Source organism: Pogona vitticeps, chromosome 6 (genome assembly GCF_051106095.1).
Source record: "Pogona vitticeps strain Pit_001003342236 chromosome 6, PviZW2.1, whole genome shotgun sequence".
Classification (NCBI taxonomy): domain Eukaryota; kingdom Metazoa; phylum Chordata; class Lepidosauria; order Squamata; family Agamidae; genus Pogona; species Pogona vitticeps.
The window spans coordinates 54,614,920-54,640,374 of NC_135788.1; the positions used below are offsets into that span (position 1 = coordinate 54,614,920).

The 25,455-nt window shown below is 43.8% G+C and overlaps 1 protein-coding gene and 1 pseudogene across 8 annotated transcripts in view; both read right to left on the reverse strand.

Moving 5' to 3' along the window:
* Positions 1–25,455, reverse strand: part of MYRIP (myosin VIIA and Rab interacting protein) — a 444,899-nt gene that overhangs the window by 49,730 nt on the left and 369,714 nt on the right. The gene's annotated exons all lie outside the window — the stretch shown is intronic.
* Positions 7,882–8,036, reverse strand: LOC140701498 (U1 spliceosomal RNA; annotated as a pseudogene).

The window sequence follows — 25,455 nt, forward strand, 5'->3', positions numbered from 1 at the left end:
ATTGGCCTTTCTGTTGCTCTTTGGTCCAGTAGTTCCTAAAAAGTAGCTGTTCATCCTGATCATCAACATGCAGTGACTTCTCACTTCCTCCCTCTCCTCCCCAGAAGGATAATCAAGGATTTCCCCACACTGTCTGAGGTTAATTATCCATTTTACTCTTGGCTTGGCTATATTAATTCATCAATTATTAATGTGGTACAAGTAAATAGTGAAGCGGCAGGCCCAATTATGGCAGCTAATTAAATTCCATAATGATAATGCTACAACTGCATTTCCCAAAATATATTGGTACTTTATTCTCAAAATATCCTTAACTTTCTATATTTATATACAGTGGTGCTTTGACTTACGAACGCCTTGACCTACGAACATTTTGAGTTACGAACAGCTCCGTTCACAAAATTTTGCTTTGACTTGCGAATGGAACTTAGACTTACGAACAGAAAAAAGGCAGGGGAAAAGCCGGGAAATTCAAATAGCTAACTGTAGGTGGCAACAAGGCTGAGAGAGCGTGCGATCTGAGGAGCCTGCCTGCTAACGTAAGGTGCTGCTTTATACTTTTAAAAAACTGTGTTTTTTGCAGCGTGATTTTCAGCTGGGGGGTTATGTTTCCATGCTGTGATGGGTCTTGGGGGGTGATTGATTGTTTTTTGTTTCTTCCCCTCCGCATTTCTGATGGGGGGTTGGATCCTTTTTGGAGTGTTTTTCCCATTTCTGATGGGTCTTGGGGAATGTGTTTTTTTTGTCCCCCCCCCATTTCTGATGGGTCTTGGGAGGTTTGGTTGCTTTTTGGGTCCCCCCCATTTTTGATGTGTCTTGCATGCTTTTTGCTTTGTTCTCTTTGCATTTCTGATCTGCTCCATTTGTTTTTGCAGTGGTTCCTACATGCTTCACTTGCTTTTTTGCTTCGTTCTCTTTGCATTTCTAATCTGCTCGTTTGTTTTTGCAATTGTTCATACATGCTTCCCTTGCTATTTTGCTTCATTCTCTATGCATTTCTAATCTGCTCTGTTTGTTTTTGCAATGGCTCCTGCATGCTTCCCTTGCTTTCTTGCTTCATTCTCTGAATTTCTGATCTGCTCTGTTTGTTTTCTGTGCTTTTGCAATGGTTCCTGCATGCTTCCCTTACAAATCAGAAAAGTTTTTGCAAGGCTCTGTGCTAGCTTGGTTTAAAATGTGTTAGTGTAAAATGTGTTAGTTTCACATTCGTTTTAGACTCCAAACTCTCTCACTCCCCCATTGTCTTCTCTCTCTGTGTCTTCCTCCTTTCCTGTCCTTTTTTAAACCTAAGTCATCTTAGGTTAAAAATAATTATCCCCCTAGTGGTAGAGGATGGATTAACCGGTTTTGCATTAGTTCCTATGGGAACGGATGCATTGACTTACAAACTGTGCCTTGACATACAGTGGTGCCTCGCATGACGATGATAATCCGTTCCAGGAAAAATTCTGTTAAGCGAAATCGTCGTCATGCGAAAAAGAATTCCCCATTGGAATACATTGAAACCTATTTAATGCATTCCAATGGGGAAATTACCTCGTTGTCCAGCGAAGATCGCCCATAGGGGAAGCCATTTTCCGAGCGCTGATCAGCTGTTAAAATGGCTGCCCTGCAAAGCATGGGTCTGTAAAAGACAGGGCAGCCATTTTGCGGAGCCGGAAAAATTTTCATTTTGCAAACAAACGGTTCGTGAAGCAAGGACCTAATTGATGTACAGGGGGAAAAAAACATAGGAAACATCATTTTGTGATCGCTATAGTGATAGCAAAAAAAGTCATCATGTGATTTCATTGTTCTGAGGGGTCGTCGTAATGCTGGGCACCACTGTATGAACAAAAAACAGCCGGAATGGATTAATCGGGTTTCAGTGCATTCCTGTGGGAAATGCTACTTTGACTTACGAACGTTTTGACTTATGAACACCATTCCATTATGGATTAAGTTTGTAAGTCTAGGCACCACTGTACTTCAACCATTATGCTTATTTACATTCATCTAGATAACAGACAACAGACAATAACAGCTGGTGTAACTGAGGGGTTTGGAATGCCTGATTATAGAACTAAGAGGCGGGAGTTTGAATACTCACTATGACTCTTGGAAGAGAGGCTTGCCAAGATCACCTGGACCATGTGAGGCTGATGGATTATGTGCTTTGCCACTTATTGAGTTTCTGGCAAGCTGCATGGTGCTAGAGTAACACCAGAAAGAGGGGCTGGCAAGGTACTTCTGAATGGTTCATATCTGGATAACCCTGGGAGGGTTGCCATAAGTAATAGTTGGCTTGGATTCCCAGTGTGGTATAATACCGTGTTTCCCCGATAATAAGACACTGTCTTATTATTTTTGGGGGACAGAAAAACACCAGAGGGCTTATTTTCAGGGGAGGGCTTATTTTAATGAACATTGACAGCCATTTCGGCTGTTCCGGTGGCCATTTAAACCCAAAAAACGCGGGGAAGGAGGAGGAGCCGCCGCCGCCGCAAGAGTGATGCGGGGCGCGCTGGCCGGGCAGGCAGGCAGGCAGTCGGGAGGGAGGGCCACCCCCCTTTCCCTCTTCCTCCTCTTCCTCCTCCTCCTCCGCTTTCCCTCTTCCTCCCTCCTGACTGCCTGCCCGCCTGCTTTCCTCCCGGCGGCGGCAGGAGGAGGAAGAGGAGGAGAGAATGCGGGGGGGGTGGCCGGGCGAGCACCGCTTCCCTCCCTCCCGACCGCTGCCGGGAGGAACGCTCACTCGCCCGGCCACCCCCCCTTTCCCTCTTCCCCCTCCTCCTCCTCCTGCCGCCGCCCCCCCAAAGCCTCTTCCCGGGGCCCCATCTTATACGGCCGGTTGTGTTATACGCCGGCATATACGGTAGGGCTTATTTTCGGGGGAGGGCTTATTTTAGAGGAATGTTACACAGGAAGGGGAGGGCTTATTTTCGGGATAGGTCTTATTATCGGGGAAACATGGTAGACAGAGTGACAGATTCTAGAGCAGGGGTCAGGGAACTTTTTTACCTTTTACTCCCCCAAAAATTTATATACGCCGACATTACCCCTTTGATTCGAAAGGAAGGAAATCATACATTATTTGAATTAAAAATATTATTGAATCTACATAGGCGGTGTACCGAACTAGCAGGATGCACCAAATTTGATAAAGATGTGCACTATTTTTGCTGGAACACATTGCACACCAGCCATGGTGTTGTAGAGGGAGTAGTAAGGTGTCCAACATGCCTAGCAAGTTGCATTAAATTTTTGCTAGCTCGCAACCATAGTGGTGCTAGCAATGACATGCTTGCTAGAGACAGCCAACGCAGAATTGGGGAGGGGGCTTTCCCTACCACTTTAATTATTCTATGTGTGGTGTGCAAAAAGGAACAAACCAGGCTAAAGACCATGTCACCCACCCTGGTGCCACAGCCCAAAATCAAAGGACCATTGCGCTATTTTTAAAATCATTATTATGGGAAAATTCAGCAGTGGCCAAAGGATTGGAAAAGATAAGTCTACATCCCTATCCCAAAGAAGGGCAGTGCCAAAGAATGCTCCAACTACCGAACAATTGCACTCATTTCACACGCTAGCAAGGTTATGCTCAAAATCATACAAGGCAGGCTTCAGCAGTATGTGAACTGAGAACTCCCAGAAGGACAAGCTGGATTTCGAAGGGGCAGAAGAACTAGGGACCAAATTGCTAACATGCACTGGATTATGGAGAAAGCCAGAGAGTTCCAGAAAAACATCTACTTCTGCTTCATTAACTATGCAAAACCATGGCAGAAAGTTAGGAGGACTTAAAGAACCTCTTAATGAGGGTGAAAGAGGAGAGTGCAAAAAATGGTCTGAAGCTCAACATCAAAAAAACTAAGATCATGGCCACTGGTCCCATCACCTCCTGGCAAATAGAAGGAGAAGATATGGAGGCAGTGACAGATTTTACTTTCTTGGGCTCCATGATCACTGCAAATTGTGACAGCAGCCACAAAATTCAAAGATGCCTGCTTCTGGGAAGGAAAGCACTGATAAACCTAGACAGCACCTTAAAAAGCCACCCTTCCCCCCCACCTTAATTCTAAGTTTCTTTTGCTTGCCTGTTAATTTTCACAGTTTTATTTTATTTATTTATTTATTTATTTATTTAACTTATATACCGCCCACTCTACCCAAAGGTCTCTGGGCGGCTTACAACAATTAAAAATTCATGATAAAGGTATTGTAGCCTGGCTTTGGTTTTTACTTACTGCTCTTGTCCATAGTTACCTTTTCAGCCGGTCCTACATTTGTTTTTAAATATATCTATTTATGTTTCAAGTGGCTTTCTGTCTTGCATTTTCTTTAAATAAAGACAAGGGTCATTTCAAGGCTAGATAGAAAAGTTCTTATTACAGTAGTGAAAATGATAAGAGTCTCTGTTTTTAACACAAACTTCAAATCTATTCACTGAGTTAAATCTATTCACAGGAGCCTCGTGGCGCAGTGGTTAAACCACTGTACTGCAGCTAAAACTGTGCTCACGACCTGGGGTTTAAATCCCAGGTAGCCGGCTCAAGGTTGACTCAGCCTTCTATCCTTCTGAGGTCGGTAAAATGAGTACCCAGCTCGCTGGGGGGGGGGCAATGTGTAGCCTGCATAATTAAATTGTAAACCGCCCAGAGAGTGCTTGAAATGCTATGGGGCGGTATATAAGCAGCACGCTTTTGCTTTAATCTTTCTAGAAGTGTATAATGTTACTGGGATTTTCCTTACCTTCATGCCAGTAAAACAGCCACACGTTTTATTCCAAGTTTTGCCAGTTCCATTTTCATAGAGATAAACATGATCCGTTAAGCCATCAGAATCCAAAAAAGGCTTTCCTTTGAGGGATGGCAGTCTCTCTCTCTCTCTCTCTCTCTCTCTCTCTCTCTCTCTCTCTCTCACACACACACACACACACACACACACACACACACACACACACACACACACACACATCCACCCTCCTTACATTTCCTCCCTCCCTTCATTTCCTTCCTCCATTTTGTACATTTAAATAAGCTTGATGAAGTCCTCCATCTCTTGCACCTTTCTTCCCTCCCTTGCTTGCCTCTTGATCCTTTCCCCGCCTCTTGCTTGCTTGCATTCATTTCCGGAGGAAGCAGTCATTCAAAGCCCTGGATTGCCTGATTGCCTGGGGCTATTCCACAGCTGTAGCCAATTAAGCAGGTTTATCTCCGAATGAACTGAGGATTTATGAGTGCCCTGCTGCAACCAGGAAGTAACAGGGAGAGGTGGCTTACAATTTGAGATTTGGCTGCAGAGGGTGGGGGTGGGAGGGAGGGGGTAGCACTCTGCTCATTACCCCCAGGATTTTCACTTTTAGCCAATTTGGGGTAATTTACCCCTGTTTCCTGACCTATGTTCTAGAGGATAGGATTTGAATCCCCACTTGGCCATGGAAATTCACCAGGGGAACAGAACTGGGAAAACTACTTAAATATCTCACTTGCTTTGAAAACCCTAAAAGTCCCCTTCTCCTCTTGCCGTCACACTTTCCTAACATCAAGGTCTATATATTGATATAATCACCCCTTTTCTTGTTTTTCCGAGAACCATTAATCAGATCTTGCATTGGTTCATTACAGTGGCATTTAGGGGTTATGTCTGAAGGTGTGGAAGACTGTGATATGGGGATTATGTGTTGGCCCTACTCCCATTTCCCTCTCTTACCTACAAGTGACTCAGACCGTAACATATTTACTATAATATTGTGCAAAGCAACCTCTATTTTCAGAATGCATTTTCAGAACCTTTGTGACCAGGAACTCAAGCTCTGTAGACATGTTAAACTGAATGTGTTTATAGGCTCATCTGCAGGTATCCAAGGTCTGAATGACCTTTGAGTGTAGTAAGGACCCAGAGGCACATATTCTCAGTACTCATTTAGATCTTTACACTTTCAGGCTTATGCTGAAACAGCCTGTAGCTAGTATAGACATTTCAGCACAATTTTGGAGATTTGACAATATTGGGTTTTGTGTGTATTAACTATGTGGGGTTGCCTTTGGAAAGTGCTTGAAAACTTCAGTGGGTCCAAAATGCTGCAGCCAGATTATCAACCGGAGCTAGAAACAGGGATCATATAACCCTTTTTACAGCAGCTCTACTGGTTGCTGATCCATTTCCAGGCAAAATTAAAAGTGTTTATTTTCATCCATAAGGCCCTAAATAACTTGGGTCCAGCCTATCTCAAAGACTGTATCTCTCTTTATGATTCTGCCCAGGTATTAAGTTCATCAGGAGAGGCTTTTTTCTCAGCCCCCTACCCTCACAGGTATGTTTGATCGGGATATAGGAGAGGGTGGCTTTAAGTCATATGACACACCTTCTCTGCTAGTGTGCTGGTGGACAGCTCAATGAAAGTGTCAACTCAGTGTGCGGCAGCAGTGAAGAAGGCCAATTCCAGACTAGGTATCATTAAAAAGGGGATTGAAAATAAAACATTATAATGCCATTGTACAAAACGATGGTAAGGCTGCACCTGGAATATTGCGTACAGTTCTGGTTGCTGAACCTCAAAAAAGACATAGTGGAGCTGAAAAAGGTGCAGAAGAGAGCAACCAGAATGATTACCGGGCTGGGGCACCTTGTTTATGAGGAAAGGCTACAGCATTTGGGGCTCTTTAGTCTAGAGAAAAGGCGCCTGAGTGGGGACATGATTGTGACATATAAAATTATGCAGGGGATGGATAAAGTGGATAGAGGGAAGCTCTTTTCCCTCTCACACAATACCAGAAGTAGGGGACATCCACTGCAGTTGAGTGTTGGGAGAGTGAGAACAGACAAAAGAAAATATCTCTTTAACCAGAGTGTTGTTAGTCTGTGGAACCCCTTGCCACAGGATGTAGTGATGGCATCTGGCCTAGATGCCTTTAAAGGGGGATTGGACAGATTCCTGGAGGAAAAGTCCATCGCAGGTTACAAGCCATGATGGGGATGTATAATCTCCAGGCTTAAAATGAAGGTACCTCAAAATGCCAGATGCAGGGGAAGGGTATCAGGAGACAGGTATCTAGTTGTCTCATGTGCTCCCAGAGGCATCTGGTGGGGCTAGTGAGATACAGGAAGCTGGGCTAGATGGGCCCTCAACCTGATCCAACAGGACTCTTCTTATGTTCTTATGCTGTTACTCCCAGACTTTGGAACTCCCTTCCACAGGAAGCCAGGCTGGCCCCATCCTTGTTGTCCATCCACAAGCAAGCAAACACCTTTCCTTTCAGGCAGGTATTTCCTTAGTGATTGGCTATCACTTTTAAATCTGTTTTAGTCATGCTTTTATATATTTTAATTCATTTATTTTAAAGTAATGGGGTACAGAAAATAAAAAAGGAAAGAGGGAAAAGAAAATCTCAAAGCACTCATAGCGAGGACTATCATCACATCATGAGCATATAATATTTAGGAAAATATTTCAGGTAAAACTTATGGCTACTTCAAGAAATATTTTATAGTCTATGATAACTAGCTAAAGCTCAGAAAATTGTTTAAACATCAAATATCAAACACTGAATATTCAGAAATATTATTACACTCTATAAAGCATTAATTTACATAGCTTTTAACTAATATTTCTAATATGAATTACCATATGTTTTGCTCCATAAGATGCACTTCCCCCCCCAAATAGAGGGGGAGAGTAAAAAAGGGTCCAGCCACCACCACCCAGAAGCCTCCCACTGCCATGCTGGGAGGCCTCTGAACTGGCACCAAAGACTGCTTGCTGTTTGGACCTCACCATTCTGCACTGTTAGCTTTCCAGGATCTGCTTCCTGCAGCCCACCTGGAAAACCAGCAAGGCCAATGGCAGCAGGCAGTGAAAACAGCCAAGGACCAAAGAGGAAAGGGTGATTCTAGAAAGACCAGGGGAAACCATAAACACAGTCCCCCACTTAGGCAGTTGATTTTCCCACATTTGGGGAAATCACTGGGGTCAGCACATCCAAAGTGCAATAGATGAGCCTTACCCTGGGAAAACCACTTTTACAATAATGGTATCTCCCCTGCCAGGTATGAGTTGGAATGGCCCCTGAAAATTCTTCCCCTTTCTGTGCCCTATTCCCCAAAGGCATGGTGACACCCCGGCTGCACCTCCTGATCAGAACAGGGCTGCACAGCCCGTCCTGAAAGAGGCCAAGAGAGCTCCTCAGTGTTTTGGGGTGCCCCACAGGACCCCCATCAGGGGCTGGAATTTTCCTCCCACAATCCTCTAGTGCACAGATATTAGCATACCTAATATGTGGGGAAGGCAGGGAAAGCAGGGAAATTTAAACTTTCAGTTAGTGAAGAGGCTGCTTGTCTGCTTCCTTGCTAGTACAAGCAGTTAGAGAATTGGGAGAGAGACCTGAGACTGCCTGATATTGTCATTTTAAAATGTAAAATTTAGATTAAAAGCTGCTTGTTTTGGGTTAAACCATGCTTGGATGAAAAGGTGCTCCGTTTGAGTTGAAACCTGCTTGTGTAGAAACGTTCATGCTTGCCTTAAAAATCTACTTGTTTTTCTTTAAAAGCTGCTTGTTTTGGGTTAAACCGTGCTTGGGTGAAAAGGTGCTCCATTTGAGTTGAAACCTGCTTGCCTGGGAAGTGTTTCAGACCAGCGCCGATCAGCTGTTAGGTGGGGAGGGGGCAGGAGCGGAGAAGAACACAAAATGGCTGCCGGCTTTTAGCTGTTTGGGGCTCTTTTTTGACTGTTGTGGGGTCTAGCAAGGCACTGTGAAGAGCTGGGCTCAGTCTACAGTACCTGGTAAGTGACTTTCTTTTAATTTTTAAAAAGTTTCTGACCTTTTTTCCCCATAAGAATGCATTAAATAATTTTCAATGCATTCTTATGAGAAATTTGGATTCGACTTGCAAACTTTTCAACTAGTTCTGGGCATCTAATAGAGAATATATTTCCAAAGGTGTTGCAGCAAGGAAACGAACTGTGCCTCGTGACTTCTAACTGGATTATAGTACCTGCTTCCTGATTTCAGCTACTATAGTTTGTATTCAGTTTTTTTGGCTTGTCAAGAACATTGTTCATGGCTGTTGTGCCTTGCATGCTATAAATGTTCAATTATGTCAGAAACCCAAGATTTGGTCTTATGCTGAGCATGTGCTACTGCTGGTGAATGGGTTAAGCTTTGTGTTGTTGTTCTTTTGCATAACCTAAAGTAAATAAGGAAAACCAGCTGTTAAATAGTTTAATTCCACTATTTATCCTCAACACAACTAAAAGGGACCTCTCAATGCAGTGCCAAATCAGACAAACCATTTCTAACTTAATACCTATATAGGCTTGAGCTGCAGATGGGCAGAGTTGCACAACAATCTCATCTGTCATTGAGACATTTCTATAAGCATGGGGAGGAGGTGGATGAAAGGAAATCTAAAATATAGGTAGCGTGGTATAGGTCTTATCACTGGCTGATAATGGTCTATATGTACTTGAATTAAATTTATGGTACACAAATTTATGGTACATAAACTAGAGTACACAAAGCTTTAAGTCTCTCCATTTGTTAATGACAGTGGTAATGGTTCTTAATGCCACTGTTGACTGCTGTTCACTTTACATGGTTCAAATGTTATTCTGTTATAGTTTATTAAATATTTTATTACACTATTTGGTTCAGAATATATTTTCCCTGTTTTCCTCCTCTAAAAATTATGTGTGTCTTAAGGTCTTATGGAGAAAAAATACGGTAATATGTTATTTTTCAGTGCCTGTTCAAGAGGCAGGCATGGAACCCATGGTTTGTGGCCAAAAATAGCATATAATTAATATGGATGTCTAGAATACTGTGGGACAGGAGATGGTAATAAGGTAGAATGTGTCAGTGAGTCATCTCATACTTTCCCACAACCAGTGGAGTAGCCAAGTAAGAGCTGCCCAATGGACTCCGGAGAAACCTTGATGGACTACAAATTTCCTGGAGATCCAATAGACCTAGGGGGATGAGGACAGTCAAAGGAGGAAGAGTACTTGAGAGGGCTTAAGGGGTGTGGCGGAATGCCCACATCACTCCTGTCCATCATATGGAGCTCATGTGCAGGAGCCTATGAGAGGACAGGAGGGGCGGAGTTATAATGACAGTTGGACAGCTAGAGAGAAAAGGAGACAGTTAGGAGATTGAATTGAGAGAGTTAAGACAGAGATTGGAAAAGAGAATAGGAAAGAGTTAGAAGGAATAGTGAACAGATAGATAGTCAAAGAGTATTGTTGAAGTGGTTATTGTGCATAAGTATATGCAAGCAAACATGTAATCAAATCCAAGTACTTTAATGAGAGATCTTAATCAGTAATAAAAGAACATCTATGATTTACATCTGTGATTTACCAGGTAAAAGATCAATAAGCCTGTTGTATTGGCAGCATGAGTCTGAGATACATATATTTGGTATAGTGTGGACTAGATCCACTGGTGGCAGCATAAAAAGAGTAAACACATCCAGAGGATGGACCTGAATGTTTGGGGAGAACAAACAAGGGACACTGAGTGGACGCGACAAGGGGGAAGAGAGTGAGAAAAGCCCTGGAATACAAAAAACCTGGGAAAAGAAGAATGACCCCGGTAGGAGAAAAAGGGCCTCAGGGAGAAGGAGGATATAAAAAGGGAATAGAAGGGGAAGGGGAAGGGGAAGGGGGAGGGAAAGCTGGAGATAGCTGGAGGCAAGGAGAGAACAGAAGGAATGGAGATGTGTAACCCCAGAAAAGAACAGAAGACCTCAGAAGGCCCTAGAAGACCCCAGGACAGAGGTTAACCATCTGGATATAGAAGAAAGTGAACAGACTGACCCCCTGGGTGACTGGGAATACACCTTTAGGGAGGACACCTGGATGAGGGTGATAGTTTAGCTGTGAGTGTCCCAGGAAGAACAACTCCCAAATCAACTCCAAGCCATCTCTGGGGTGTGTAGAGAGGAGAGAGGCTCTGCAAAGCCCCCAAAAAGGATCACCTGCGAAAACAGAGGCTGATGCCACTTCAAGTTGGCAGAGACTGGGCAACAAGATGTTGACTCCTCTTTTCCTAACAACTTCTAGAAAGGCAAAAAAAGAGAGAAGCAAGGATTGGCAAGCTTGTTTCCAATGTGATGTTATGAGCCATTGTTGTGCCACCCTGTGCCCGTCTCATCCTCATAAACCACCTCAACCCCACTCCCCTTACAAGTAAGGGCTCAGTTTAAAGAGGTTAGTTGAGAGAGAGAGAGAGAGAGAGAGAGAGAGAGAGAACAGTTTGAGCAGGGATCCGCCCCCTGATGGGCAACTTGTTGGTGTTTTTTTAAGGATTTTTTCTTTTTGGTGTCTAACTGCTGAGTTAGACGCAATCTACATGGAGGACCAGGATTTCTTGGAATTGCCTGGAAAACAGTTTGTGACTCAGAGGGCAGTTAGAATTCGTGGATTACAAACAGGTGGTGTAACATACAAGCTCACAGCACAGGATATTCAGGAACTACTGGAATCTGACCCAGACCCAACTTGGTCTAAATTGAGGCAGATGGATCAGTCAGAGGACATGGCGGGCGCTAGCACTCCAGTCCGGGAGGGAGTGCCAGCCAGGGACATTCCTGATGAGACAGCAGGAGCGGCAGCAGCAGCAGCCGGTGCTGAGGGGCCTGATCCTAACAAGAGTCTATCACCAGTGGATAAGTTAACAATGATGTTTGCAGATTTTGTTGCGTGTCACACTCAATCTATTCATAATCAAAACATTTCTGAACGTTTATTGAAGGAGTACAGAGAGAGGAAGGTGGAGCATTTGGTTTATGAGCTGAAGGAAAAAGAGAAGTTTAAGAACTCAATAGCCAGTGTTGATAGAAGCAATCTACCTTACTACCATGATGGCGATGATATCTTATCTTTTTTTATCTAACTATGAGAAAGCGTGTAGAGATCTTAAGATACCTGAGGCCTGGTACGTTAAATTAATGCGTACGCAGTGCTCTGGGCAGCTTGCCAACATTATAGCCAAATTGTCTGATGAAGAAACGGACTGGGATGGTTTTAAAGTCGTGGTGCAGAGAAAATTTGGTTTTACTTCGGAAATACTGAGGCAGAACTTTAGAAAACTGAAAAAACAGCCTAATGAGTGTTATTCAGCGCTAGCTGACAAGATAGAACATCTAGGTGACCAGTGGTTGAGCTCCTTGGGCGTTAGTACCTTCGAGGATTTAAGAACTTTGTTGTACATGGAGCATTTTCTTAATTTGGTGCCTTCAGAAATAAGGAGTACTTTGTTGGAGAGAGAATACAAAGACTTGCAAACTCTTGCTTTAAAAACTGATGAGATTCTCTCCTTTAAAAGGCCTGAACCAGCTGTTAGGGCAAAGACTGCACCAGTAGTGCCTAAGAGACAGAGCCACTCTGATTTTAGAAAGCCTTTTTCTCAGGAGCCCAGGCAAACTTCATTTGAGCAACGCAGGAGCCTAGCTCCTAGCCAGACTAAAACGCCTCTTAAATGTTTTGAATGTGGTGGCTCTCATCTACGACGAGATTGTCCAAGGTTAAATGTGCCTGCTAGCCAAGTTAAGGAGCCAGTTAGAAAAACTCCTGTCCCAGACCCACTTAGATCTAAACCAGGCACTCCTAAGATGGCGTACGTAAGTTCTGTGCCAGCGGGAACTCAGCAAGTGCCAGCTGCCAGCAATGCAGTTTCTGTGCCTCACCAGTCAAGCATTGTGCCTACACTGAGTCAGGAAGGAGTTAACTTAACTGTAACCCCTTCACAAGCCAGTGGAATGCAGGCAACAGTAAACCAATATGTGCCTAGAGTTTTGGACTTACAAATTGCTACAATTTCATCAGAAATGGTGAAAGAGTCAGAATCAGGAGAGAGATTTTCCATTATGGACCCTGATTGCATAGTGCCAACTACACAAAGGGACTGGGCAACCAGAACTTTTTCTAAGGTTGTTTTTCTTCACACACCAGGAGGTGATGTTGCTTTAAGTGCTTTTCGTGATTCGGGAGCTGATATTTCTTCGATACGTAAACAATTTCTAGACCCCACCTTGATCCTGAACAACCTGAGGTGTCCAGTAAAAACTTACGGGTCTAAAGAGACTGAGCAGAAGTATGTTCCTTTGGCCTATGTAAAAGTAACTTACAAGAATTGGTCCAGATCCAAGCATATTTTAACTCATGAGGGAAAACCTGATTTTCTGCTTGGAAATGATCTTGCTTTTTTGGATCACATGCAAAGTCAGAATGCAGCTTCTATGCAGGTAGTCACTCGTTCTCAAAGTAGGGAGATGCATGATCCTGAACTGGAGCAGGAATCCACTAAGGATAGCTCAGATGGAGACCTTATGCAACAGCAGCCTCTTGTGACCAAACCTGATAATGCAGCTACAACTGAAACTAAAATGGAGGTTGTGACCCCAATGGGATCAGAGGACTTTAGACTGAAACAACTTAATGATCCCACTCTAGCTCCTTTGAGGTTACAAGCAGACAACTATGCTGAACGTCCTGCGCATCAGCAAGTTAGTTTCCTGTGGGGAGAAAATGGACTTTTGTACAGAGAATATTTCCCCAAATCCAACGTGGATGCGCAACGTGTGCAACAGTTAGTGGTGCCTTCTGAATATAAACTGAGAATTCTAGAAATGGCTCACGACCATCCGAGTAGTGGGCACCAGGGAATACAAAAAACCCTAAAGAGGATTTCTCAACATTTTTACTGGCCTGGTATTTCAAAAATTGTAAAGGACTATGTCAGTTCTTGTGACTATTGCCAACGCACAGGCCATCAAACTGACAAGGTAAAGGCCGAGATGCACATTATGGAGATTCCTGACCAAGTGTTTCAGTGTTTGCAAATGGATGTGCTAGGACCTTTTGTTCCTACTAAATCTAAGAAGAAATACATCATTTCTTTCATCTGTTCTACCAGTAGGTGGATTGAAGCCTATGCTATTAGCAACATTACAGCTACCACCATAGCTAGAATCATCGTGGACTTGTGCTCACGTATTGGAGTACCATCCAAAATAATCTGTGATCAAGCAGGAGCTTTTACAAGTGAATTTATGTGTAAGATCTGCGAGATAAGTGGAATAACCATCAGTTTTAGCATGGCCCATCATCCTCAATCTCATGGTATGGTGGAAAGAGGTCAACAAACTTTGCTTAGGATGATTAAAACTTTGACCCAAGAATATGGAAACATTTGGGATGAACTTTTGCCTTTTGCTTTGTTTGCTTACTGTAGCTCAGCTCATTCTTCGTTAGGTGGCTTTTCTCCAAGTGAGGTGGTATTTGGAAGAAATCTACAAGGACCATTGGACTTCCTGAAATCTGATTGGGAAGGTGTGGTTAAAAGTAGTACTGTGCCAGTTGCTGATTTTGTCAGAAAACTTCCAGAGAAACTCTTGGTTGTCCAGGAGTTGGCCAGAGACAATTTGTTGGACGCTCAAGCTAGTCAGAAGTTCTTCCACCACAAGAGATCCAGACACAGGGAATTTTCTGTGGGTGATTGGTACTTGTTCTGAACCCACTCAGACCTTCTAAGTTAGAAGTTGTCTGAGAAGGTCCAGGTGAAATTGTTCAAAAATTGGGAAATGTCAGTTTTCTTGTTAAAATGTTGACTTCTAATAAGAAACCTGTTCTTTATCATGTCAATAGTTTGAAACTGTACAAAGATAGATCTGCAATGGTTTTTCAATGTCATGCTGAATATTTTCATGCTGCAAATGAATCTATTGATATGTTGTCTGAATTGCAAGATGCAAGTACATGGTCTGATAATCTTGTTTTAACAGGTACCGTTGATCAGAAAGAAAGGTTGTTTCAAATTTTAGAACAATACCAAGATGTGTTTTCAGATAAACCAGGTTACACCAATTTGATCAGTCACGTGATAACTACTGAGAACAATGCCCAGCCCATACGGTCTAGCCCATATAGAGCAATTGGTAATCATGCTATCCAGATTGAACAAGAGATACAAAAGATGTTATCTTTGGTGGTGATTGAACCATCATTCTCCCCTTGGGCTTCTCCGGTGGTACTGGTGCCAAAACGTAACGCTATGGGTGAAATTCTCGAGGAAGTAAGATTTTGTGTTGACTACAGAAAATTAAACAGTGTTACTGTTCCAGATCCATATCCATTACCTAGAATGGATGATTTAATTGAACATCTTTCAAAGGCTAAGTTTATCAGCATTCTTGATCTAAAGAATGCTTATTGGCAGCTCGATTTGGCTGAAGATTCACGAGATAAGACCGCTTTCATCACGCACGTGGGAACTTTTTGTTTCCGACGATTGCCATTTGGTTTGAAGAATGCTGGTGCTTCATTTCAAAGGATGATAGACAAACTTTTACAAGGTTTACCTTTTGCAAGTGCTTATCTTGATGATGTTGCTATTTTCAGTTCTGATTTTGATTCTCACATGTCTCACATTGAAACTGTTTTGTCCAGACTTCAGCAAGCTGGACTGACAGTCAAAGCCAGCAAATGTCAATGGATGCAAGGAAAAGTCATGTACTTAGGTCATTTGATTGGGCAAGGAGAAATTCAGACTCTGCAAGCCAAAGTACAATCTATTAATGATTGGCTTATTCCAAAAACTAAGAAACAGGTACGCTTGTTTTGGGGCCTAGTCGGCTACTACAGAAAGTTCATTCCTAATTTCAGTCATTTGGCTTCACCTCTGACAGAGCTAACTAAGAAGAGACAGCCTGTGAAGATAAATTGGACACCAGAGTGTCAAGGTGCCTTTGATGCTTTAAAAGCTAAGATTATGGATGCACCTATACTGAAATCCCCTGATTTCGACAAAACATTCATTTTACAGACAGATGCCTCTGAATTGGGCCTTGGTGCCGTATTGTTACAGCAAGGAGAGGATGGGAACCTTTATCCTATCTCATACTTCTCTAGAAAACTCTTGGAAAGAGAGAGAAATTACGCAGTACCTGAAAAAGAGGCTCTTTCTATATTTTGGTCTCTAAATTTACTTAGACCTTACCTATGGGGGCGTAAGTTTACCCTCCAAACAGATCACAGAGCGTTAGTTTGGTTGCAGAAGATGAAATCTCACAACCAAAAATTGTTGAGATGGAGTCTAGCATTGCAAGATTTTGATTTTGAAGTTCAACACATTCCTGGAAAATTGAATGTTGTGGCAGACGGTCTTTCTAGAATGTACTGTGAAGATTCTTATGAACCTGAACGTTGAAACAATGTATTCAACAGTGTGCTATGTTTCAGTATTGTTATAGTTAATCTGTAGTTGAATTTTGATGTATAACCAGTTAATTACTCTGAATTACTTTTTAGTTACTTTTTCTTGATTTCTTAAAATTAGATCAGATTAACTGCTCTGAATTTTAACGATTATCAGGGGTGGCATGTCATGATTTGTGTTTTTATGTGTTACGAGAATGGGATATGTAGTCCTAAGATTGTCCCAATAGCATCCATCTTGATTTTATGTCTGTGTCTGTGGTAGGAAAGTTTTACATGCTGTTTCAGAGAAGCTTCATTCTCTGGTTATCTAGTTGCTAAGGAGATCCAGAGAGTTACTTTCCTGGTAGTCATAATAGTTCTGCCACAAAACATGATAACAACAGAAGCTCCCATGAGAAAGTTAGGCGGGACAACAAGACCCAGGAGGGGGTGTTCCTTATGAGGCATCCTGGGAAGGAGAAGGAAGTTGGTAGGAGTTGAGGAAAAAGATGGAGTTTGACTGAGAAAGGACAGACATGTGCTTTTCCCCAAAATGGATTATAACTTTTGAATGAAGCCTTTTTACCAACTTGGTCATTTGGATTACAAATGAACTCTAACTGTCCTGGTGGATCATGGACTATGGAATCACAGGAACGTAAGAATGACTACGCTTATGCATTGTTCTAGTTTAGAATGCAATTTTTGTTTTATTTTTCTAGCTGGAGTGGTGGAGGTGATCTGTCTGTCTTGACATGGAAATGTTTCTAACTCAATTGCTTTGCTATAATCTGAATTCTTTTCTGAACCATGTTTCTTAATAAAGCAACAATGTTTTGGAATTGCATGCATTGGTCTCTTGTACAAACTAGCCTAACTAATTGGCCACGAATATTTTGCTACCATATAGAGCCCAGATTAGCCTGAGTGTAAACTCATGAACTGTCTGTGTTTGTTGCTTTTTCTTAACCAAGGGGATGGACTTGAGGAAGGAGTGTTAGTCAGGGCCTGGCTGAGAAATTGGGCTCATCTTAGCTAATAAGGACTGGCTAAACTCTGAAATCTCTCCTTCTCCGGCTTCCCCTTAATCTCCTTGGAGATGGGGGATTGCTTACAAAAATCACAGAGAGTTATGAGATTGGTGAGAGCCTTTATGTTATGCTGTTTAAAATACAATATTATATTCCAGGCTTGTTATGTGCCTGGCATAAAGAATGAGCTGGCTGATGCCCTGTTGTGTCAACAGATCGATCGGTTCTGGCGTTGGCCCCGACGGCTCAGGCTCATACAGAGATATTGCCACAAGCGGTATGGAGCATTAGAGGATTGAAGCCAACCGAGCAGTCAGTTCAGCGGTCGCTCCCAGTACCAGGTGCAGCTATGCAGCTGCTTGTGAAGAATTTTTTGCAGTGAGGAAGGCATGGGAGACCATGGCCTATAACGGTTGACCATCTGCAGCAGTATGGAGTTTATCTCATCACAAAGGTTTGGTTCCCCATACTATTCGGGAAGGATGTCTGCTCTGGCCTTCTATGTTAACGCACATGGCTGCCCTGAACCGGCTAGTGATTTCAGGGTCAAAAAAATGATTGAAGGCTGGGGTAAAGAAAGAGGCAGTCATGATGATAAGTGCACCACTATGTCCCCCCAAATTCTTTTCCAGCTGGGTCAGGTTTGGGGCAAAGTGTGCACTGACCAAGATGAGTTAAAATTATTTAAAGCAGTGACTCTGTGTGCATTTTTTGGGCCTTTACAATTAGTGAGTTAGCAAGGGCATCTAAATTAGATAATTCAGGGACGGCGTTGCAGATGGATGACTTATTGGTCTCCGCCGATCTAAGACCAACCAATCTGGTAAAGGCCAAGTCATAAGTTTGGGGCTTTGTTCAGTAAAAGAGCTTTGCCAAGTCAAACCTATTTCACAGTTTGTCCAGATAAGGGGGAATTCTGGTGGTGATTTATTTTGTCACAGGGATGGCTCACGCCTTACGAGGTACCAGTTTTGGATGGTTACCTCCCATGGGCTTTTGGCACCCACTCTTTTAGGATAGGTGCGGCATCTACAGCTGCTGCTTTGGGTCATGGGGAGGAACAGATAAAGACAGTTGGAAGGTGGTACTCTCCCAGATTCAAAACTTATGTGGATTCCCTCCTGCATTAGATGTGGTTTTGTTTTCTCTTTCAGAATTTGGGGCAGCTGCCACCCGGCTAAGAGTTGTGGTCTATGGCCACAGGTATGTTCATTGGGCTGTGAAACATGCTTTGCGGACTGGTTGGGGCCGTAATTTGTGCCTGGGAGCTCTGGCCACACTGGAATGGAAAGGAAAGAGGGCTGTGCTTTGAGCTGAGCTCTTAGAGCAAGCCTTCCTGAACATTCAGGATGTGCCCCCAGACATATTTATTGTGCACCTGGGTGGTAATGACTTGACCAGGTGTATAGGCAAGTCATTGGTATTGCAAGTGATTCAAGACTTGCAGACCTTGAAGGCTAAGTTTCCAACTATGAAATTGATATGGTCAAACATTGTACCACGGTTGGTGTGGAGAGCTAACTGTGATCCTAGGTGCATTGACTGGGCAAGGCATAGTGTGGATCAAGAAGTGAGCCAAGCTATGAGGGCTAGGCTTGTGTCGGTGATACAAAATCCTGGTTGCAGGCGAGAACTGTATAGAAGTGATGGCTTTCACTTGTCAGATGTGGGTATAGGCCTTTTTCTTAGAGATCTACAAGAGGGCCTTCGAGCCAAAATCTTTGGCTCTGGTGGCGGGCTTGGGGCATGTAAATAGCCCCAGACCGTGGCGGGTAGTGCAAAGAAAACAGTCGGAGTTAGTTCGTGGAGGACACGTGGTGCAAAATTATTCCATGTGTGATTTAGTGCATACTGGGCGATCCCCATCTGTTGGCTGATTGATTTGTGTTTGTTGGCTGTTCTTATACCTCTCCATATGTATACATCATTAATGTATTAGATTATTTCAATCTACATAAGAAGGGAGAAGGGAAAAAGCAGATTCCAGTGGAGAATATTGAAGAACTGTCATATAAAAGTTCTTGTAAAAATGACTGCAAAACTTAAGATGGGGAAAGGAAGTCCAGCACCAGAAATTATACCACTGAGACTGATGCAAGAAACCCAGTCCTTTTTATTAGCAAAAGAAAATTTCGAGAAGCTCATGAGCACTATGTTCAGCCAACAGGTACCCCATTTTGATAGGAAATTTGACGAAATTAAGTCGGATATTTCAGAATTGAAAACTAAAGTGTCAGATCTTTCCAAACAGTAGGAGGACATAAATTTACAATCGGGGCAAATGAAAGAGGAGGTAACACAGCAAAATCAAGAAATACAGAAGATAGCGAGACCAGCAAAGAAAATGGAGAAGAAAATAACAGAATTTCAGAAGGACTTAAAGGTGGAAACCCAACAAAACCAATATGAGACATCAACGATTCAGAAGCCAGCTAGATCAGCAAAGAAAATGGAGAAGAAACTAACAGAATTTCAGAAGGACTTAAGAAAAGTGGAAATCTGACAAAACCAATATGAGACATCAACAATTCAAACTCAGATAGAGAATGCATCATACAGTATATTCTGAGAATACAGAATATTTTGAGAATACAGAATATGCTAGAAACTCAAAATGAAGACCTCCCAGAAGTCACAACTGACTTATTATCAGATTGGGCAGAATGTGAAAAGGAGGAAATTAAGGGGAACATAGATGGGGCCAGAAGAATTTCCTCATTATTTAAAAAAAAATCATCCCCCACAAGATAAGCAAAGAGAAGACATTGAAATATATCCCCTGGGAAATAAAGAAAGTGCCATGGTATATAAGAAATGAAAGAAAAAAAATATATGAAAATGGATAATATAACGGTCCAAATCTGATTTTCCCTTTTGCTCACTGTTTATAAAAAAAGCAAAGTGTGCTGCTTATATACCGCCCCACAGCGCTTCAAGCACTCTCTGGGCAGTTTACAAGTTAATCATGCAGGCTACACATTGCCCCCCCCCCCCGGTGAGCTAGGTACTCATTTTACCGACCTCAGAAAGATAGAAGGCTGAGTCAACCTTGAGCCGGCTACCTGGGATTGAACCCCAGGTCGTGAGCACAGTTTTAGCTGTAATACAGCAATTTAACCACTGTGCCATGAGGCTCTTATATTTCTTTTTGGTATGTAGAAATAGTACTAGATAGAATGTATAGAATTACTATGGAAAAAAATGATCTATGATTCAAACCCAGATAGAGAATGCATCATATATTCTGAGAATGCAGAATATACTAGAAACTCAAGATGAAGACCTTGTAGAAGTCACAACTGACTTATCAGATTGGGTGGAATGTGAGAAGGAGGAAATTAAGGGGAACATAAATGGGGCCAGAAGAATTTCCTTATTATTTACCAAAAAAAAAATCCTCCATAAGATAAGCAAAAAGAAGGAAGGAATTAGAAGACACTGATATATATTCCCTGAGAAATAAGAAAAGTGTCATGGTATATAAGAAATGAAAGAAAAATATATGAAAATGGATAAAGACTATTAGCTATATAATCAATAATCAGAACAACAATATAACGGAATAAATTTGATTTTCCCTTTTGCTTACTCTTTATATTTCTTTCTGATATGTCGAAATATTACTAGATAGAATGTATAGAATTACCATGGAAAATAATGATCTCTAATGTATCCATTCAAATCCATCCCCTCCGAGGGTACCCCCATCCCAGTTGTTCCCTACCTTTCCCTACCCTTATAAGAAAAATAAAAAATATTTTAAAAACAAACAAAATTACAGTGCTTACCCCGCATGACATTGAAATTGCTTAACAATGACATTTTTGCGATCACTATTGCAATTGCAATACAATGGTTCCAATAGGTTTTTTTTTCACATTACGTAGATTACGAGCCTGCTTTGCGAACTGTTTGTTCACTATACGATTTTTCCAGTTCCGCAAAATGGCTTCCCTCCGCAAAATGGCTTCCCTTCCCTTCGCAAAATGTCTGCTTTCCGAACCCCTGCTTTGGAAGATAGCAATTTTTAACAGCTGATCGGTGATTCTCTATGGGCAATCTTCGCTGGATGATGGGGTATTTCCCCATTGGAACGCACTGACCGGTTTTCAATGCATTCCAATGGGTTTTTTTCCACTTGACGACCATTTCGCTTAACAGCGATTTTCCTGGAATGGATTATTGTCATCAAGAGGGGCACCACTGTATTCCATCTCTCGTTCAGGTGGAACCAAGAGGGCATCTGAGGAGAGTTGGGTTTGTTCATAGTGTGCCCCCCAACCAACAGTTCACTTAGGGCCACGAGGCTCGGTGGGCTGAGACGGTGGGAAGGGGGTACTATCATCACTGAGCATCTGAAGTCGTGCTGTACACTTGACAGCATGATTCAGAAATAGGAACTTGCCCTACTCTATAATAGTCCGGAGGCCAAGGCGGCTCCAGATTGGAAGAAGATTGCACTATGTTAGACCCCGTTGCAGTTGGAGGATTTGAGTTTAAAAAGTTAATAAAGTTGTGGCCCAAGTTTAACACAATAACCTGTGTATGGCTTCTTTATTTCCAGGCTGGGAGGGCAATGTTCCTTGTTATAGTCCAGGTTTAATAAACCCCTATTTCAGCCCAACCTCTGTCTGTTTCATTTATGGAAGATAAGAGGGAAGAGGAAAACTCTCTTGATTCAAGAGGAGGTGTGTGTGTATGGGTCACAAACACATTTGGAGGGGATATGAGATGGCTGGACAGTTAGAAGTAACCCACCTATTTCTTTACAATGAAAGATTAGGCTACTGATTCTTCTGAATTTTCTTGAAAATGAAATATTTTATTTATTTATTTTATTTGTATCCCGCCTATCTGGTCAATCGAGGATCACTCTAGGCAGCTAACAATCTTAAAAAATAATACATTAAACATATAAATAACAATTCTAAACCATAAAACACTACATTATGATGGGAAAACACAAAACATAACACAGTAAGGGAGAAAGAAAGAGGTCATGAGTTATGTGATGGGAAGGCCTGCCGAAACATCCAAGTTTTTAATTGCTTCTTGAAGGTAGCCAGCGAGGGAGCCCCGCGAGTCTCAGGAGGTAAGTTGTTCCAGAGGCGGGGAGCCACCGCCGAGAAGGCCCGATTTCTTGTCTTTTCCTTCCGGGCCTCCTTCGGCGTTAGGCTCCTCAGCCTCACCTCCTGGCTCGCACGAGTGACATGGGTAGATCTTGGTGGGAGTAGGCGTTCCGCCAAGTATCGAGGCCCTAAACCGTTTAGGGCTTTATAGGTAAGCATCAACACTTTGAAGTCAATGCGGAATCGGATGGGCAGCCAATGCAATGCGGCCAGAGTGGGTGAAATGTGTTGGCATTTTTTCACACCACTGATTAATCTGGCCGCCGCATTCTGCACCACCTGTAGTTTCCGCAGCAGCCTCAAAGGTAGCCCCACGTAGAGCGCATTGCAGTGGTCTAATCTCGAGATTACAAGTGCATGCACCAAGGTAGTGAGCGCCCCCGCATCAAGGTAGGACCACAGCTGGGCTATCCGCCTGAGATGAAAAAAGGCGGTGCGGACCACCGACGTCACCTGGGATTCCATGGTGAGCCCCGGGTCCAGATGGATCCCCAAGCTGCAGCCCCCATCCTTGGTGGGAAGAGTCACCCCCCAAAAAGTGAGGGAGTTTCCCAAACCCCCAACTGTGGGGGCGCCCACCCTCAGTACCTCCATCTTGTCCGGGTTGAGCCTCAGCCCGTTCTCCTGCATCCATTGCAGTACAGTCCCCAGGCAGCGCTGGAGGGACAGGACGGCATCTGTGGTAGGTGGAAAAGAGATGTAGAGCGGAGTGTCATCAACATACTGGTGACACCGGGCTCCACACACCCTGATGACCCCACCCAGCGGCCTCATATAGATGTTGAACAGCATTGGGGAGATAATCGACCCCTGTGGAACCCCACAATTGAGGCACCACGGGTTCGAGACCCTCTCCCAAAGCTGCACTCTCTGGGGACGGTCCTCCAAGAAGGAACGGAGCCAGGCCAATGCCAAGCCACCTATTCCCAACTTGGAGAGCCTCCCCAGGAGGATACCGTGGTCAATGGTATCGAAGGCCGCTGAGATATCGAGGAGGACCAGCAGAGACACTTTGCCCCTGTCGGCCTCCCTCAATAGGTCATCACACAGGGTGACCAATGCCGTCTCTGTCCCGTGGTGCGGCCTGAAGCCTGACTGAAATGGATCCAGGGCATCTGTTTCATCCAGGAGCGCTTGAAGCTGATCGGCCACCACCCTCTCGACAACCTTGCTTAGGAAAGAAACATTGGCGACAGGCCTATAATTGCCAATTTCGTCTGCCGCCAAACGGGGTTTCTTCCTAATGGGCCTAATGAGTGTGTCCTTCAGGGCGGATGGAAATCTGCCCTCAAGGAAAGACCCATTAATTATAGCCGTGGCCCATTCCGTTGTTAAAGGCCTGGCTGATCGGAGTAGCCAGGCCGGGCAAGGCTCCAAGGAGGAGGTGGTGGCACGATAGCGATCAAGCACCCTGGCCACAGAGTCAGGCGTGACAGGCTGAAAGGAGTCGAAAATCACCGGGCATGACGGAGCGTTGGACATCTCTGCTCGACTCACTGTATTCAAAAAAGGAGAGAGGTCCTGGCGGATGGCCTCCACTTTTGATTTTTAAAATGCTGCAAATTGGTCCGGCGAGAAGTTAGGGGGAGGCCCATCACTCAGACCAACTCCGGATAGGTCGTGTACTATACGGAATAATTCCGCCTGCTGGTTGGACGCTTCGCTTATCCGGTTAGCGAAGTATGCTCGACTGGCAGCCTTTACCTTGGCCAGGTAAAGGTTACTAGCGACCTTAACAGCTATCCAATTAAAATCCATCCATTTGCACTCTAGCCATCTCCTGACCCACTTCAATGCCCGGAGATCCTGGTAGGCGGTCTCTGCAATGGAGAGGGCGTTTAGGAGTGATCATGTCTACAGCCCTAGCCGCGGCGGCAAACCAACCGTCAACCAGAGCCTCGACAGGAGCGCCAGCCAGGTCAGCCGTAACACCTCTCATGGCATCCTGGAATCCAGCCGGATCCAGTAGCCTTCGAGGGCGGACCATGACAATAGGTCCCTGCTCCCTGCGAGGGGGCAGAGCCATTTTGAGGGTGCATTTTATTAGGTGGGGGTCCGACCATGACAAGGGTACCGACTCAAGGTCAGTCACCATCGGACCACTCTCAATCCCATTGGTGGAAAAAAAACAGATCAAGTGTGTGGCCACCCATGTGAGTGGGGCCGTTGACATGTTGGGACATGTTCAAGAAGGCCATGGTCTCCAAGAACTCAAGAGCTGGCCTGGAAGACTCTGCCCCCGCATGCACGTTGAAATCCCCCAAAACCAATAGCTTCGGGGAACCCAACAGTGCCGCGGAGACAAAGTCCACCAGCTCCGGTAGGGAAATGGCTGGGTCGCGGGGAGCACGGTAACCCAGCAAGATCCCAATATCATCCCTGGCCCCAATCGACACGTGAAGAGCCTCTAGACCCGGTTTTACCACTGAGGAGCGCCTAGCAACCTCCAAGCTGGATTTATAGACGATGGCTACTCCCCCCTGGCCCTCCAGTCTACCCTGGTGTTGGACAGCATAACCGGGCGGACAGATGAGTGCTGGGGGGGACCCCCCTCTCCACCTATTCAAGTTTCGGTTATGCATGCCAGGTCTGCATCCTGTTCCAAGATAAGGTCATGAATTACTTGGACCTTGTTGGATACAGACCTGGCATTCAACAACACCAGGCGTAGAGTGGAAGGCTGGCTGGTCTGGCTACCTCGATACTGGGGGTTGGTCACCGTCTCAGAACGAGCAGCTTGTAGACATCTGCCCGCCGTTCTTCTAACACGAGCAGGGGCAGTGCCAACGCCATATCTACCCCTACCCGTGATCACAGAGATGTTTTGGGGCCCCTCGCTGGGAGGGCAGGCCTTCCATTCCATGACAAGAAAGGGAGAGGAAGGAGGGGAAGAGAGGAAATATGGGAGGGGAAAAGAAAAGAAGAGGAAAAAAGGAAAAAGAGAAAAAAGAAAAGGGGGGAAGGGAAAGACAAAGGTATAACCTAATATAAACAATCAAATAAAACAGAATTCATCATGTACAATATAAACAAATCGAATAACAAACAAAAAATAATCATGCACAATATAACAACGTAAAACTAATAGATAATGTATAATTGTAAAAAGACAACTTTC